We start from the raw sequence: 17,261 nt of genomic DNA on the forward strand, positions 1-17,261 counted from the left end.
TATTGTGAATGAACATAAATACAACTAAATCAAAAAAAAATTAAAAAGGTAAGATAGAATGGTAATTGCATAAATTAAGTTATTAAAAAAACAAAAAAATAGAGAATTCAATGCTAACTGCCAGTGGGAGTGGCGGGTGGAAATATTTATTGAATTCTAAACGCCAATGGGAGTGGCGTGTAGAGTTATTTCAAAATGAAAATAAATTTCTAACCGCCACTGACTATGGCGTGTAGAGTTATTTGGATTTTTTTGGCTGACCGCCACTAGCTATGGCGCATTTGAGTATATCGCTCATCGTTAAAAGTGACTGCATAAATAGAGAAATTTATAAAGATAGCGTTGGTGGTATAACGTTTTAACGTACCATTGGATCACATTTTACGCGAAATTTGGTGTTTTGCCGCACCATTGGACTTAGCCTTACACTCCTGACATAGGAAAAATAACACAGTCAAAACACAATGACACAACATCAATGTTGCAGTGATGAAAATAAGAGACAAAAATCTATTTTCTCTCACTCAAAACACTTCTTCTTTTTCCATTATCATATTTCCATTCTTATTTTGTCATTCTCATCTTTTCTTCATAGCAAACTATCCATTCCATTGATTTTTCATAGTGCAACATTAATGTTGCAGTGGTTTTTATGGTTCAACATTTATGTTGAAGTGATATTTCTCGGTGCAACATTGCACTGCAGTGGTTTTCATGGTGCAACATTGATGTTGCAGTGGTGGTTTTTCATATTATAACATTGATGTTGTAATGCCACGTCATTATGTCGGTCAACTATGTCAAATTCTCTGTGTCAATGTAGAATTATTGTCATAGTAATTGCAACCCGTGATATGGCCAATAATTTTACACTGACATAGAAAATTGACACATTCATCCGACACAATGACTTGGTGGATGATACATTTCATGTATTATCGTGATATATGACATTATCACCCTCTTACACAATGATACATGACATGTATCACGATAATACAAGACATGTATCATCTGCCACATCACTGTGTCGGATAAATGTGCCAATTTTCTGTGTCAGTGCAACAGCACTCGTGATATGGCAGTGGTTCTTGTAAGGTTTTGCAAAAATGATACTAATCCTGAGGATATTTTGAAAAATCCGTAAGCCTTGAAAAACCCTAATCCTGTGAGAGCATCATCAACGCGCTGCTTAAAAAAAATTGCGACACATCAGCATTTTAGCTCAATCAAAATTGCTAAAACCAGTTTATGTACCAACGTATTTTTTTGATATTTTTTATTTCTATTTTGATCGGCAGAACTTGTCCCATGCATTTCAATTTTTTTTATTAAAAAAAAAAACAACCATTCAAACAGGAATAGTTGTCTCGTCTGTTCCTAATTTTTTACTAAAAAAAAATCAAAATATTGAAACGGCAAAACTTGACCTGTTCAAAAAGATCAGAAAATGATGATGGAATTTTTTATTACAGCCATTTTTATTTTTTATTAAAAAAAAATGCCAAAATTTATGGACGGCAAAACTTGACCCGTCCACCATCTAGACAGCTAAAGTTAACCCATGTGAGTGGCTGCTACATTTTTGAGTATTTTGGTCTAGAATTTAACAATTGCTGAGATAGAAATAGGTGTTTGGCAACGCGTTGGTGAACAAAATTGCTAGAAAAATTGCTATCTGTCACATTGGCAATCAAAAATAGCAGCACGTTGATGATGCTCTGAATTTATACAATCCCAATAGAAACTCATCCCACATAAAAAATATAGTGGGCAAAATAATGAAATACGAATAAAGTATGGCCAACAATAACTTTACAAATATATGTAGCAAGCGTTACTAAAAAATGAAAATAGGGAGATTTGGAAAGTCAGGCAATCGTAGGCTCGTAGCTAGTATAGCGGTACAACCACAAGGAAAATTAATCTATATATATATATATATATATATATATATATATATATCTTTTGTTCTTTGGTGATTGATAGTGTTGGCTCGTTTAGATCACCATGGAAAATAAACAAGAAATTAGTTGGTCTGACCTTCCAGAGCATCTTCTAAATCTCATATTTGATAAATTGATCCACATCATAGATTACGTACGGTTCGGTGCTGACTGTAAAGTATGGAGATCTGTTTATACTGAAAATAAGGATGGTTTTCCACGTGAACCTCTAGTGCTAATGCTTCCTCCAGTTAAATATGATTACAAACATTTATTCTATGTCACTGTATGCAATTTCTATAGCCTTGCAAAGAATCGAATAATAGATAATTAACCATTACCAATGCTAGCTGCATGTTTTGTCTTGATTCCAGTCATGGATGGTTGGTGTAAAGGTGCGTTTTAGTTTTCCTTTACATATAAGGGAAGAAGGAGAATGGGATCGGATTTGGAAGAGACCAAGTTCGTTGTTGAGCGAACTGCCTACATATCCTCTCTTGATTCTGAGGGGAGAGAAGAATCAGGTCTCACGTAGTTCATGTAGGTGGTATTTATAGACATTGGGAGGTGTAGATCCACGAGACACGTGTACTGACATGTACATATGTAGGGTGGAAATTGAGAATAAGTATTAGGTTAGTTTTAGTAGGAATTGTGTGATGATTGGGAGTGGGTGCAGTAATTCATATATCACGGTGATTGGAAGTACAGGTATGGCTTTGGTGATGATTACATCTGGATATGGGATGGTGTCATCATTCGAAGCGTTCTGCTTGAGGTTGTCTATTCGACTTGAGATATTCTGGAGCGAGCTGAAATGTACTACCTACATGAAGCGAGCTGCTTACGAATCGATCTTGGAGGTCAATGATATGAGTTCGTTACGATCTCTGCTTATGCTCAATGCATGCTTAATATTCCTCAATGAGAATATTACTCCCTTACACAGCCCCCTCTCAGTAGATTGTGTTGTACATTGAAGCGATCTGCTAAGATACAATAGTGGTGCATGTTGAGCATGAGCGGAGGAGCGGGCTAGTGTGAACGAAACTGACTGTCTTACAGTAAGGGTCGATTCGTGTGGTATGACGACTTGGTGTGATGTGAAAGTTGGCATGTGGTTGGCACGTGACAGAATCATAGTAATTGGTGTGAAATGTGCTGCTGCATTTTCCGGAATCTTGAAAAGACGGGTCTTTGAGACACGTGTGCAGGCTAGGGCGTAGGTTGTAATCATAACACCTTGGGAACTGAACGGGCGGTTGCACAAAATCAAATTTGGGAGAACTGAAAAGCTATCTTCTGTTTTCTTCTTCAACAAAACCGCAGGCTAGGGTTTCTTAGGTGAGTGCTTTTGCTGCCGCTGCTTTTACATTTTCAGTTTTCTTTCTGCTTGTGCAAGTATTGTGTGTCTCATAGTTAGGTCTGTGTCATGTTTTGTTGCTTAGGTTTGGGTATTTGATAAGAAGAAAAAGCAAAAATGTCTAACTCTGATGATACGCGATCGGAAGAGGTTTAGGAAGTATCTTTAAGTTGTGGTGAATATGAGGAAGATAACGAAGAGTCGGTGAGTCTTGAAAGTCATTATGAGTATGGTGAGCTTGAAGTTAGGGAAGATGAGGGTAGTATACGATCTCGCTCTGTTGGGTGCTGTGGCTAGCACGTCAGGTCGTGATGAGGGGTCGTCCTCAAGTGGGTTGCCCCCTAGGACGGTGGATCGACTTGCAGCGAGTGCATTCCCCGAACTGAGGGCAGTTTACGGGATAGATGTACCCGACCTGGAGATATACGAACCAGGGCCGAGCGAAAATGTGCGGAGTGAGGAATACAACCCGCCGAACGGTGGGGTAATAATCTATGAGGGTCAGCTGAGAGCGCATATGCAAATACCGTTTTGGAAGCTGGTTTGTGACTTTTTAGCTCACTGTTGGAAATCCCCTTGTCAGTTTGTTGGTAACACTTGGCAGCTGTTCAAGGTGTTCGATCTACTGAATGCTAGTGGTGAATACCATATAGGGGTATCTGATATTACTGAGCACTTCGTTATAAAGCGATTTCGTAATTTCAATTTTAGCTTGCAAACTATGACGAAGCATTCTAGTGTGAAGGATGGTGTAAGCAACGAGGCTTGGAAAAAGAGGCCGCTGCTGTTAGTTGGCAACTACTGTGCTAGAGGATGTATGTTGCAAATTAGGATTTGCAATATCTCCGGTGGGTGGGAGTGTCTTACTCATGTTGTTCTAACGGGTGGGTCACTGTTATTTTAACTGACCCTTGTTTTTGTTCTGCTTGCAAAGTTCGCTGTAAAGACACGAACTAATCGGCAGGAGATAGAGAGGTTCGCACAGTTGACTCGGGCCCAGAAACATGCAAAACTGCCTGAAGTAGCTCATTTCTTTGTGAAAAAAGGAGGTCCAGCAATCAGGGAGAAAAGGAGAAATCAAAAGAAAAGGGCTTGGGTCAAGCCAGTGAAAAGTGATGGAGAAACGAAAGAGCGATTTGGTGACGAGGGAGGATAGGAATTGAGGTCGCACTGGTCCAAAGTGATCTGCTGGAGGTGCTGGTGCATCTGGGGTAGGTGAATCTAGTGGTTCACCTGTGGAGCTGGTGGAGGTAGTCTTCAAACCTCACGATCGAAGCAGCTCGTTGAAGAGGAAAGTTGATGCGCCTGAGCAGGACGCTGCCAAAGCTATCAAGGCTGCGAGGCATGTGCTTGGGGATAGCTTCGGTGTTGGGAGCGTGTCTGGTGAGGAACAAGCTAGTAGTAAGACCCTGCACAGTTCCAGGTCAAGGCCTGCAGCGCTTATGGAACTGGCGAACTTTGGGGTCGCTTAGAGTCCGTCGGCAGTGTCCCAAGTGCCCAGCTCGCCAGCGAAGTTGAAGGGCCCTAGCAAGGTGAGTGGGAAATCTATTGTGGCTAGTGAAGATTTGGAGTCCCAAGCGGTGTATTTGGATGACCAGGGAGTACAACGGACTGTGAAGCGAACTGACTGCAGCTTCAGGTCGAGTAAGGTTTCCACGAGTCTGCTTGAGCACATTGCTTTGGATGGAAATCGCAAGGAACTGGATGCCAAGGGGCTTGCTGATAACCTGAGGCAAATGGACATAGCGCAGTGTTTGGTAAGTGGGATTCGATAAACTTAGTTTGGTTGTTCTGTTATGATAATGTTGCGAACCGATTGCTGTTGTATGTGTGTTAATACAGCTTGTGAGCGGGTACCAGAAGCTGAAGGAGATCGCCCAGTTCACTGAATCGGATAGAGAAACTATGATGAAGTTGAAAAACGAGCTGAAGAATGTTCAGGCACATCTGGCATGGAGCGCAAGGAGCTTGAGGACTTGAAGAAAGCGCATCAGGCTCTTAGTTTGGCGAAGATGCTGAAGGATACTGAGGCAGAGGAGGCCGTTATAAAATTGCATGCTGCTGAGGAGAGACTTGCTGCATCGGATGCAGAAATTGTGAGGCTGACTCGCTATGCTGAGCACTACCGGGACGTTACTCAGGATGCGACCAAGCAATATGACATTCTGGACCGTGACTTCCTCGAGCTAGAGGCAGATTATAAAGCTTACAGAGAGGAGCATGAACGCGGGGCTCCCAGTACATCAATAATAACTATACTGAGAGATGCATGTGATGCTCCTCCTTCTTCGGTTGTACCTGCTCAAGAGGTCGTTGAATCCCGAACTAAAGATGCCACGCCAAACATGTTTGTGAATGTGGGTGCAGATGGTCTCTCAATTGTGGTGGAGGGTGATGATGTGGAGGTTGAAGGAGATCCCTTAACTGCTGAAAATGTTTCTGGTCTTCCTGGAATTGGAGAGTTGTGAGAGTATTATCTGGTTCTGATATTTGTAAGTTGTGATACAATAGAGATGGTTTCCCAGGGTAACATGGGCAGTTCACTTTTCTAGTTTATGTTTGTCAACACACTGACCGACCTGGTGCCCCATATTGGTCTGGGGTGCCAATGTGATGATGAATGGTGGTTAGCCGAGCTAGATTTCCTGAGTAGACTCAGCAGCTCGGCTAAGATGCGAGCTATGGTCTGGGTTTGTCCGACTAGTTCATCGTTTTGCTTATATGCCATGTTTGTTATTTGCTTCTCCGTTTTGTTTATCTCCCGCATGATTGAATGTATGAATCTTGATATTGTTATATTTGTTTGGTTGCGTAGGCGACTCCTTATAAGAGTGGGTGAGATTAAGCAACTTGTGGTCTTGAGTGAGCGCATGCCCTTTATTTATCCTTAGCGTTGTAGGTCGCGTTTAACAAGAATTAGTGACTCTGTACAAACTGCGTAGATAGTAGGATGTATGTCGTGCTCTTCATTTCGAAGAGCTGTAGTATTTCCACACGTGCGTGACACGTATGGGAATATGATCGGTTAGAGATGTGCAATGATGGCTACCAAGTGGCCTGACGTTTGGTGTCTCGATGTAATTATGGCGTGCCTAGGGAAGATACGTTGTGTGAGAATAAGTAGAATTGTTCCTAGAGGACCAAAGGCATTTGCTCTTCTTTTTGCTACAACCATTCTTCTCCAACCCGTTGTGCACCATTTTCTTTGTTGCTCACTCAGGTATGTCTTCTTCAGTATTTGGTTATTCCTTTTGAACAGAAAAACTGTGTCTTTGTTGCTAACTTGCTTAATGTTGGCCTCGTTTGTAAACTTCATGATGGCCAGGTGTCGTAGATATACTCAGGGTGAGGGGAGTTTGAGGGAAACCTCCCCCCTGGTGATGGAAGAGATGGAGTTCCACCCCCATCGCCATGGTGACCGTGGCAAAAGGAAGGCTATTGCGCTAAAGGACCAGAGCAACAAACGGTCTAAAGGCGCAGGTCGCTCGATTGAGGGCGTTATGATCAGGTCTCCCGGTTGAGGTGACGCGGCCGACCTGGAAGCTGAGGAACATGGCGACCTGGGCTAGGCTGCCGCTGGTGACCATTCTTCTCAACGTGCTGATGACGTGGGGAGCGAGTTCTTTTATGTTGGAAAGACAGGGAAAAAATGCGTCATCAAGCGTTCTGATTGTGGCTTCCACTCGATACCTATAGCGAACAGTCTCCTGAGGGGATAGTTCTGGATGGTGACAAAGCAGAGGTGGAAGACACTGACATGGGGTCGATGGTAGAGACCATGGATATGGCTTGTTGTTTGGTAAGCTTTCCTCCTGCTCGATTTCCTTTTCATTGGACGAGCGTATCTAATCCTGGTATTTGACTTGTAATTTCTTGCGGGGTATGATAAGCTAAAAAATACTGTTAAGAATATTGATAACGTTGAAGGTGTTAGAGCCAAGCTGGGCTGCATGCAAGCTGAGAAGAATAAACTGCGAGCGATGACACAAAGGTATCGTTATTCTGCTGAGGAGAGGTCGGTGTTGATTACCTCGATGAAGGACTTGCAAGCTCAGTTGGCTAAAGTAACGAAGTACGCCAAGCGTTGTCAGGGGGTTGCTCGTTAGGCACAAGATGTGTATGACGTGGCGTGTGTCGAGTATGCCGAGCTGAACGAGAAGTATCTGCAGCTGAGTGAGACGTGTGATTGTGGAGCTTCGGGTACGAGGATGCGTGTCGTACTTAGGGATGCGAGGCACACTCCTTCAACCAGTGCTGTTCCGAAGGATAAGCATGTTTGGTCTAACCCTAGATAATGATTGCTAGATTTGTATGCTTGTAAGTGTTGAGGAATTTTGCTGATGTTTTGTTAGTTCTTCTCTCTTTAAGAGAGTTAAATAGTAGAACTAGTTTCTCAGGGTTACCTGAGCAGTTTGTCTTGCTGATATAGATACTTAACAATTTTGCCAAACTTGTAAGAAATGTCGATCTGGATTTCCTGGGTAGTCCCAGCAGATCGGTGGATTCATGAACTGGTTTCCTGGCTTTGGTTGGGCAGTTCCACTGACGAATGCTTATGGAATGCACGTTTTTGCTTATGCTTTATTGCTTGTAACTAATGTTTCCGTGATGATGCTTATGGCGCATAGTAGCTAAGAAGTCTGAGGTTTAGCTTAAGGAAGTGTTTTGCTCATAGCCAACGTTCTCATATGTGAGTTGCCGACTAGTGATAACCGTATAGTCTGTGGACCCTGTTAGTTAGGGTGAGCGTGTTAGCCTACTATGGGGTATGGCTTGCTGATAGCTATCTCTTGGAGCTGGTCGCAAAGTTAAGGGTGGTGAACTGACTGAGAATTTTAGAGGCTATAAAGTCTATGAGCTTAAGAGAGCGTGCTGCTCGCTGAGAGCTTGTTAGCTTATGAAAGCGTATTGCTCACTGAGAGCGTTCTCACTGAGTTGATCCTATAAATATAGGTCCTCAACTAGCGAGACTCGAAGAAGCTGTGGAGCCTGTAAGCTCAAGAGAACATGTTGCTCGCTGAGAGCGTGTTAGCTTATGGAAGTGTATTGCTCACTGAGTTGATCCTAGAAATATAGGTCCTCAACTAGCGAGACTCGGAGAGGCTGTGGAGCCTGTAAGCTCAAGAGAGCGTGTTGCTCACTGAGAGTGTGTTAGCTTATAAAAGCGTATTGCTCACTGAGAGCATTCTCACTGAGTTGATCCTAGAAATATAAGTCCTCAACTAGCGAGACTCGGAGAGGTTGTGGAGCCTGTAAGCTCAAGAGAGCGTGTTAGCTTAGAAAAGTGTATTGCTCACTGAGAGCGTTCTCACTGAGTTGATCCTAGAAATATAGGTCCTCAACTAGCGAGACTCGGAGAGGCTGTGGAGCCTGTAAGCTCAAGAGAACGTGTTGCTCGCTGAGAGCGTGTTAGCTTATGAAAGCGTATTGCTCACTGAGAGCGTTCTCAGTGAGTTGATCCTAGAAATATAGGTCCTCAACTAGCGAGACTCGAAGAGACTGTGGAGCCTGTAAGCTCAAGAGAACGTGTTTGCTTATGAAAGCGTATTGCTCACTGAAAGCGTTCTCACTGAGTTGATCCTAGAAATATAGGTCCTCAACTAGCGAGACTCGGAGAGGCTGTGGAGCCTGTAAGCTCAAGAGAGCGTGTTGCTCACTGAGAGTGTGTTAGCTTATGAAAGTGTACTGCTCACTGGGAGCGTTGAAACTCAAGACAGTGCTAGAAGTGCGTGTATACTGTTAGTGCTCTCATTGCGAGTTCGGTACTTTATCGACGAGATTAGGTAGAGTAAGTTGTAATACATAAGTAAACTAAACTTGAATTTACAGTAAATGAAAACATGGAATATACAACAATGTATTTTTATTGATAAAACTTCTTTAACAAATAAGTGTTCCAAGGGCGTGGCAATGATTTACCCTCTTGGCTTTTTATCTAGTACGCTTCATTGCCTACAACTCGTTCCATTATGTATGGTCCTTCCCATGTTGGTGCTAGTTTGGAGTCATCTTGAGTCTTTTTCAGAACTAGATCGCCAGGTTGAAAAGATTGAGGATGTACTCGCTTGTTGTAGGACTTCTTCAGAGTTTGTTGATAAGATGCCACTCTGATGGCGGCTAGGTTGCACCGTTCTTCTAGCAAATTGACCTCTCGTACTAGGACGGAGTCATTGTGTCCAGACTCGACGAGTTCTGATCGAGTCGTAGTGACTGTCAGTTCGGTGGAGATAACGGCTTCTATGCCATAGCACAAGGAGAATAGAGATTCCCTTGTGCTGGAGCGAGCTGTGGTGCGATGAGCCCACAAAATGTTCTCTAATTGATTTGGCCATTGGCTTTTGTTCTTTTCAATCTTTTTCTTCAGATTTTCTAAGATTGCTTTGTTGCTAGCCTCAGCTTGGCCATTGCTATGAGCATACTGAGGAGTGGAGAATGCATGAACGATCTTCCCCTTGGCCAGAAACTCCTTGACTATTTTTCCCTTGAATTGGGAACCATTATCCATCACCAATGTGTGTGGCAAGCCGAATTTGGTAATGATATGAGTCCAGATGAAGTTTCTGACGTGTGATTCCTTGACATGAGCTAAAGAAATTGCTTCGACCCACTTAGTGAAGTAATCAGTTGCAACTAAGATGAAGGGAAAACCGTACTCTTTTGTGGGATGAACGGTCTCATGATGTCCATGCCCTACATGTGAAATGGCCAAGGGCTCACTATGTTGATCAACTCACGAGCTGGTTGTATGATGTTGTGGCCAAAGGTCTGACATTTGACGCACTTTAGGACATATGTTTGGCGTCGATCTGCATTCGAGGCCAAAAGTATCCTTGGGAGATCGCTTTGTGGGCCAAAGAGTGACTGCCAGCATGGTTTCCACACTCTCCCTCATGAATTTCAGCAAAAATTAATTGGCCTTGTTCTAGACTTATGCACCTCAAATGAGGTCCGCCAGCAGATTTTTGGAATAACTTGTTATTGACCAAACAATAACGGCAAGCCTGATATGGCATTTTTCTGGCTCTAGTACGCTCTTCAAGGAGTGTACCATGCTGAATGTATTCTAGGATGGGCTGCATCCATGTTTGACTCATCTGATCATCAGAGAGTGGGCACAAGTCGCTTACCTCTAAAACGTGCTCAGCTTGGTAAGCAGGTCGGTCAACAACTTCAATGAGTAACTGCCTAGGGGCACAGTTCGGTGTTTAGGTAGCCAGGTAAGCTAAACTGTCCACATGACAATTTTTGTCGCGCAAAAAGTGATGTATGGTGACTTTCTTGAAAGTTGGAAGTAACTGATAAACAACTTGAAGGTACTTAGAAAGGTTACCTTCGTGGGTAGTGTACTCTTTAGCAACCTGGCGAATGACCAGTTGCGAGTCACTAAAGACTTGGAGCTCTTATACACCGAGTTGTAGCGCCATGCAGAGCCCCATGATTAACGCCTTGTACTCCGCTTCGTTGTTAGAGGTCGCAAAGTTGATGCGAACTGATTTCTCTATCATTGCTCCATCTGGGGATACTAGGACAACTCCGATTCCACTTCCTCCAAGATTGCTAGATCCATTTACAAAGAGAGACCAGACGGTCTTGTCATTCTTCTTTGTGGATGGAATATCTGTTTCTGGTTCCCAATTTAGGTTGTCGACAGGGAAATCTGCTAGGAAATCAACAACGACTTGTATTTCTGTGAGGTACGTGGGACGAACTCGATGTGGTGCTCCCCGAGCTCTTCGGCCCATACTGCCATGCGAGTTGTCTTGTTCTCCTTGTGAAGGATTTTCTTCAATGGAAGATCGGTGATTACTTTGATTGGATGCGCTTGAAAGTAAGGCCTAAACTTTCTTGCATAATATAACAATGCGAGTACTGCTCTTTCAATGTAAGAGTAATTCTTTTCAGCTGGAGTGAGAGTCTTACTTGTAAAATAGATCGGTTTCTCTTAGTTGTTTTCCTCTTTGAAGAGAACCGAGCTGATGGCAAAGTCTGATATTGCTAGATACAACCCCAACATTTTGCCATCTGTTGGTTTTACCAGGACGGGAGGTGTCGTCAGGTACTCTTTGAGGGTGGAGAACCCTTGGTGGCACTGATCGTTCAACGAGAACTGCTCACCTTTTTTAAGAAGTTGTAAGAATGGTCGGCATTTGTCTAACGCCCTAGATATGAATCGGTTTAGTGCTGCAACCATTCCTGATAGCTTCTGTATTTGCTTCTTCGTCTGTGGATCGGGCATGTCCAAGAACGCTCTGATTGGTCTGGGTTAGCTTCGATCCCTCTTTGTGATACTTGGTACCCTAGAAACTTCCCTGAGTACGCTCCAAAAAGGCAATTTTCTGGATTCAGCTTCATTCGAGTCCGGCGTAACTTGGAGAACGCTTTCTCAAGATGGGTGAGGTGGTCACCTGCTTTCTTGCTCTTGACGACCATGTCGTCGATATAGACTTCCATGGTATCCCCTAACATGTCCTGGAACATGTCAGTGACCATCCGTTGATAAGTCACTCCAGCGTTCTTGAGGCCGAACGGGAGGATGTTGTAGCAGTAAATTCCTTGTTCAGTGATCATGAATGATGTTTTCTCCTAGTCTTCTTCAGCGAGTGGGATTTGATTGTATCTACTGTACGCATCCATAAATGACAGGAGCTCGTGGCCATAGGTCTAGTCCACAAGTTGATCAATTCTAGGCAAAAGGAAGCTATCTTTAGGTGTCTCTTGGTTAATATTGGTGAAGTCAACGCAAAGACGAACTGTGCCATTCTTTTTTGGAACTGCTGCTATGTTAGCGATTCAGTCTAGGTAATCAACTTTTCTGATGAAACCGACTTGCTTGAGTATGTCGACCTCATCATTGATTACTTTTTGAAATCTCAGAGATAACCTTCTAGGTCGCTGACGAACTGGCCTAGCATTAATTAGGATTTTACATTTAGTCTATGACATGCAACATTAGGATCTATACCTGGTACATCAATATACGACCAAGCGAAAACATCTTTATTCATTGCTAAAAAGTTTACAAGCTGAGCCCTGAGTGTAGGGTCTAAGTTAGCCCCTACATAGACGAACTTAGGGTCATCTTCTGTTCCTAAGTTCACTCGCTCTCTGTCTGCAGGTTAGGATGCTTTTTTTGACGATGATGCGTCTTCCAGGGGATTGATTTCTGGCGACGCTTTGCCGTTCTGAGGGATAATGGATTTGGCAGCTGGGGTTGGAGCGACCTCTGTGGCGATGACAACAGGGGCTGAAGTGGCCTCTGTGGTCATGACAACAGGGGATGGAGTGACCTCTGGAATATGTATCTGTTGTATAATGCATGACGAAGCGACCTCTTGGGTCGTGACAGGTGGAGCAACGACTACTGGAGCGACCTCTGGGGTCCTGAAGGGTTTTCTGCATCGCCATATACCGTCACTAAAAGTCCTAAAAAGCGTTGCAATAGACCAATTGCAACGCCAAATAGGGCGTCGCAAAGGCGCTGCTAAAAAGTGGGTCACAAAAGATAAATTGCGACGCCATTGGTCATTGCTACTATTGTATCCTCGTTGCTACTTCTATTTTTCAAATTTAATTGATATTAAAAATATTTTAACTTTTTAGCAACGCCTGGCATTGCAAAAGATAACTTGTAACAACACCATCAAGCGTGGCAAAATGTGTACCTTTACCTACGCTTTGAGGCGTCGCAAATAGCAACCTTTTAGCTACACTTTGTTCGTTGCAAAAGGTTTAAGTCACCAGCTACATCTAGAGCGTTGCAAAAAGGGTGTTTATAGCTTTTAGCCACACCAAAACTATTGCTAACGATATTAAATCCTAATGAAAGCACCTCTTCATTGGCGACACATTTAGCATGGCAAATTGTGTCATTCATGTACCTGTTCAATCTTAACCAATACAATTTATAGAGAAAACAATAATCCCGTAACAAATTTGATTACTAGAAATCGTAACAAAATGTATTTCATTAACTAAAATCATTCATTACAAAATATCTTAAAAAATCCACTTAATTATGTTTTGCAAAAACATCATCTCACATAATCTTAACAACGATCAATTAAATTTAGACAAATTGCTCTATAATATGACGATTTAAGCAACATCCACTCGAAGTTTCTTCATCAATCTACTACTTTCGAGTTTCGACCAATCTGGTACAATGAATGAAAAAAAGTCACATAAATATATTTAATTGAAACATCATTAATTAATAAACCTAATACACACTCAAGTTAGCAATGCATGTGAATCCCTTTTTACCAACTCAAACCTATGCACCTATAATATACAAGTTATATCTAAACTGGACCACCCAATTCCTGCTTATAGATTACAAGTCTTATTTACTATGTCAATTCATCTCGTCATTACGCCTCATCAAATTCAACTGTTACAAGCAGGGGAAATTGATAAAATCACATGGAGAGGTACAAACAATCCACTTGATATTGATTACCAATATAGAAATATTAAATTCATTCAGAAAAACAATCATACTAATTAAATTCATGCCCCCCTTTAAAGATAGATCATTTGTTGTCTACTCCCATATCTCGACGACATAAACAATGATTACATAAAATCGGTGCATAAAAAGAAAACCTTATAGTAACTTGACGAGTTGAAAATTGAGAAAATGGAGAGTGCGTTTTAAGTTTTTACCTTGACGAGGAGCTTTAGGTGAGCATGACTCATCAAATTGGGAAGCAATTCTTTTGGCCTTCTTGTTTTTCCCTTCATAAAATCGATACCCTACACAATACACCAAATGACAACAAAATGATCTATCAAGATAAAAAAGAACTTGCCGAACGTGAAAAGATTAATTAATCGAGCTATATTATAGAAGACTTCAAAATACTTTAGAAACAAAAACACCACTTTTACAAACCTAGGACTGTCCAAAATTTTCTTGATAACTTCATACAGTCATTCATCTCTCATGAACTTGGTGTTGCAGCAAATAGATGAACTATATCAGATTATAGGATTACAGAAAAGGCACCCATGCCTTTATATGTATAAGAATTCCACTTACCTGTAGTTGAAGTTCTCTTTTCCTCTATGTAAACTTGACGATCCCCGAAAGTGATAGGTAAGGCCTTCATAATCACATGATCAATTAATCAGATGAGTGAGCAAGTAAGAATAGCACGTATGAGCAAGAACAAAACCATACATATATATCAAGTTTATGAGCTTTTTAATAAACAGCATGCACAGTCATTTAGTTGGCTTTTTTAATAGAAGTTGTAAATTCTTATGAACAAAACCAAAACAAAGAATTTAGCTTCCTTAAATACGAGTATAAAAAAACTATGGGACCTGAATCAAAAGAAACCAAAAAGGCTGAGGGCCACAAATCCTCATTCCACTAGTTTTATTGCAAAAGGGTTCACATCATCCGACTGAATCTCCATATAGATATAGTAATAAACACATGCTAATCCCTATGAAATGTTTCACAAGTACAATTAACACCAACAAACCTTTTGCATTTTAATAAAGCAATTTATCCGTAATATATCTATTTGTTCTAGTATAATAATGGTGGCTCAAGAGAAAGGTGGTTGTCATATTTAACCTATATAGGGGCCGAGATGCTAGCTGTTTTCCCTTCTTTGTGTCTCTAGTTTATCTTCCACCTGCAATAAATAATAAGGCAGTTCATAAGCACTAGATCATCTCCAAAGAACCTTAAGTATTATGTAGCTTCAATTAATGTAGCTAATAGAATTATTGAGTAATATAGGTAGATAAAAGGTATTATAACCTAGCGTGATCAAGATAATATGTTACTTGATTAGAGTAGCGGACTATCCATTATAATTTGACATCCAAGGGCTAAGAGGTGAATTTTGTCCTTCAAAACCTTAATGATTACCAATTGCAACCTTAGGGGATAAGACTATCAAGAATCTTAACTTCCTCAAATAAATATTAAGAAGTTCCTACCATCTTACTATTAAAGTAATGAGTAAAAACACGCACAAGAAAGAGAGAGAGATACTTGTTTAAGCTTGTCGAGAGCGTATACAAGTACATCCGAATACATGAAAGTGCAAAAGAAAGAAAAATAGAAGAAAACTTACTTCTTCCATTTCCTTTTTCTGTGACGCCTTTGAATTTGATCTCCATACAATATAAAGCAGCCTCAACCCAAAGAATGCATAAAGAACTGTAGTGTAAACCAAGGTAAGATAAATAAGTAAATAACAGATAATATATTCAGTGAAGATGGGTACACATGCCAACAGCCATAGGCTACCCATCCTGTCTCAAGAAATACTTACACCAAAGGACAAAGGCAATTATTTGAGCATTATAGTTACATTGATGTACTTGCACTGTTAGAAACATGTAAATCTAAAGTACTCAACTTGGGAAGGTTTCCCGTAAAACAAGAGTGGGGTGTGGATGATCAAGCATACCATTTCCTTAAAACTGATGGGTATTACACACACGGACTTAAGTTGAACTAAACTTGTCCAAAGGTCATTACATACTAGGCGGAGTTTCACTCGTGTTTTATAGAAACACATTGCATACATTTACATCCCATACACAATTATGTAGTAAGAGCACGCATGTACGTGGTATAGAGTAAACACATATACTGGTTGATTTACAGCCAAACACTGACTAACATAAGTTTACAAGATGCTAATCTCAATTAGTTTACAGAATATACAGCAGAAGCATTACCCAATACAAGTACTAAAACATGTCTACTGAATGAGAAATTTGTGAACCAATGAGTAAAAGAAACTCCAACAACAAGAAGCTTAAAATGACATGGAATTTTAATAAGAGTAAGCCTATAGAGAAAAATTATTTTTAGTATAAAGATAAATTGTTACTTGTAGCAGCACTATTTGTGTGTTTCCTTGATATCAAATTTGGCACAATTCTACCAAGTCCAGTGGATAGTACCTTTTTCACAAGAACAAAAAGTCTAAATGTGAAATTCTCTCAAATCAGTGGAAGGAATCCTAGACCACAAAAATCTTACCATCATCACAACTAATGCGGAAAGGGCACCAGATAATACGATTGACATGGGATGGCGCATTGCCGTCAGTGCCGCAATTATAAATGTCTCATCTCCTATCTAGCATTAAATAAAATATATATCAGGGCAAGCTATAAAACAGCCTAAATGTGCTGGAGGCTTGTCATCTCCCCTAAATCTTTTCCATAGCTGTGAATTAAAACATAGTGAGAAAGAAAGTAATGAGGGCAGAATTGTGAGTAAAAAGAAATAGGAACCTGAATGAGATTGAGCAAAGTTGACTCTCTGCCGTAATAGTCACTTCTATCCATGTACATGACCTGATTTATTATGAAATACAAGAGAGTAGGCATTACAGAGATGGAAATATATTTTACAACATAAGAAGAAGCAGTATAGGGATCTCTAGCTTTCAGTTCCTGCATGATCAGCCTGATGCAGCCCTCCATTTGATCTCTATATGGATCTCGAGCATCCACAACATACGTAATTGGTACTCCATGTACGTGCAATGAAGAATATCATCACCTATAATTTACTATAAGGATTAGGAGCTCGTCCACTAAAGCAAAATACACTAGAACTAATAAGACAAACCTACCTCATCAGGTTGGAGAAACTCTGCAGTTCTTCCTTAATCAAGTCAACAAAAAAAAAGAGGTCAAATCAGAAAATGTAACTGGGACTAGGGCTTATACTCACCTAGCTATAAGTTTAACACTAGTTTCTACCACCAGAAAATGAAGATTGGACTACTCACCTATAAGTTTAGTTTTTACCAGAACTATTTATTGACATAAACATGGGGAAAGAAATCAGAAAACCAAAAGTCCACAGCAACACAACATGGGAACCACCAAAACACGAATAGTCTAAATTAAATGTTGAGGCAAGTTCTAAAACTAGCCAAAAGAAGATCTAGAGTAGTGCTGGCTTT

Source organism: Coptis chinensis, chromosome 2 (genome assembly GCF_015680905.1).
Source record: "Coptis chinensis isolate HL-2020 chromosome 2, ASM1568090v1, whole genome shotgun sequence".
NCBI lineage: Eukaryota > Viridiplantae > Streptophyta > Magnoliopsida > Ranunculales > Ranunculaceae > Coptis > Coptis chinensis.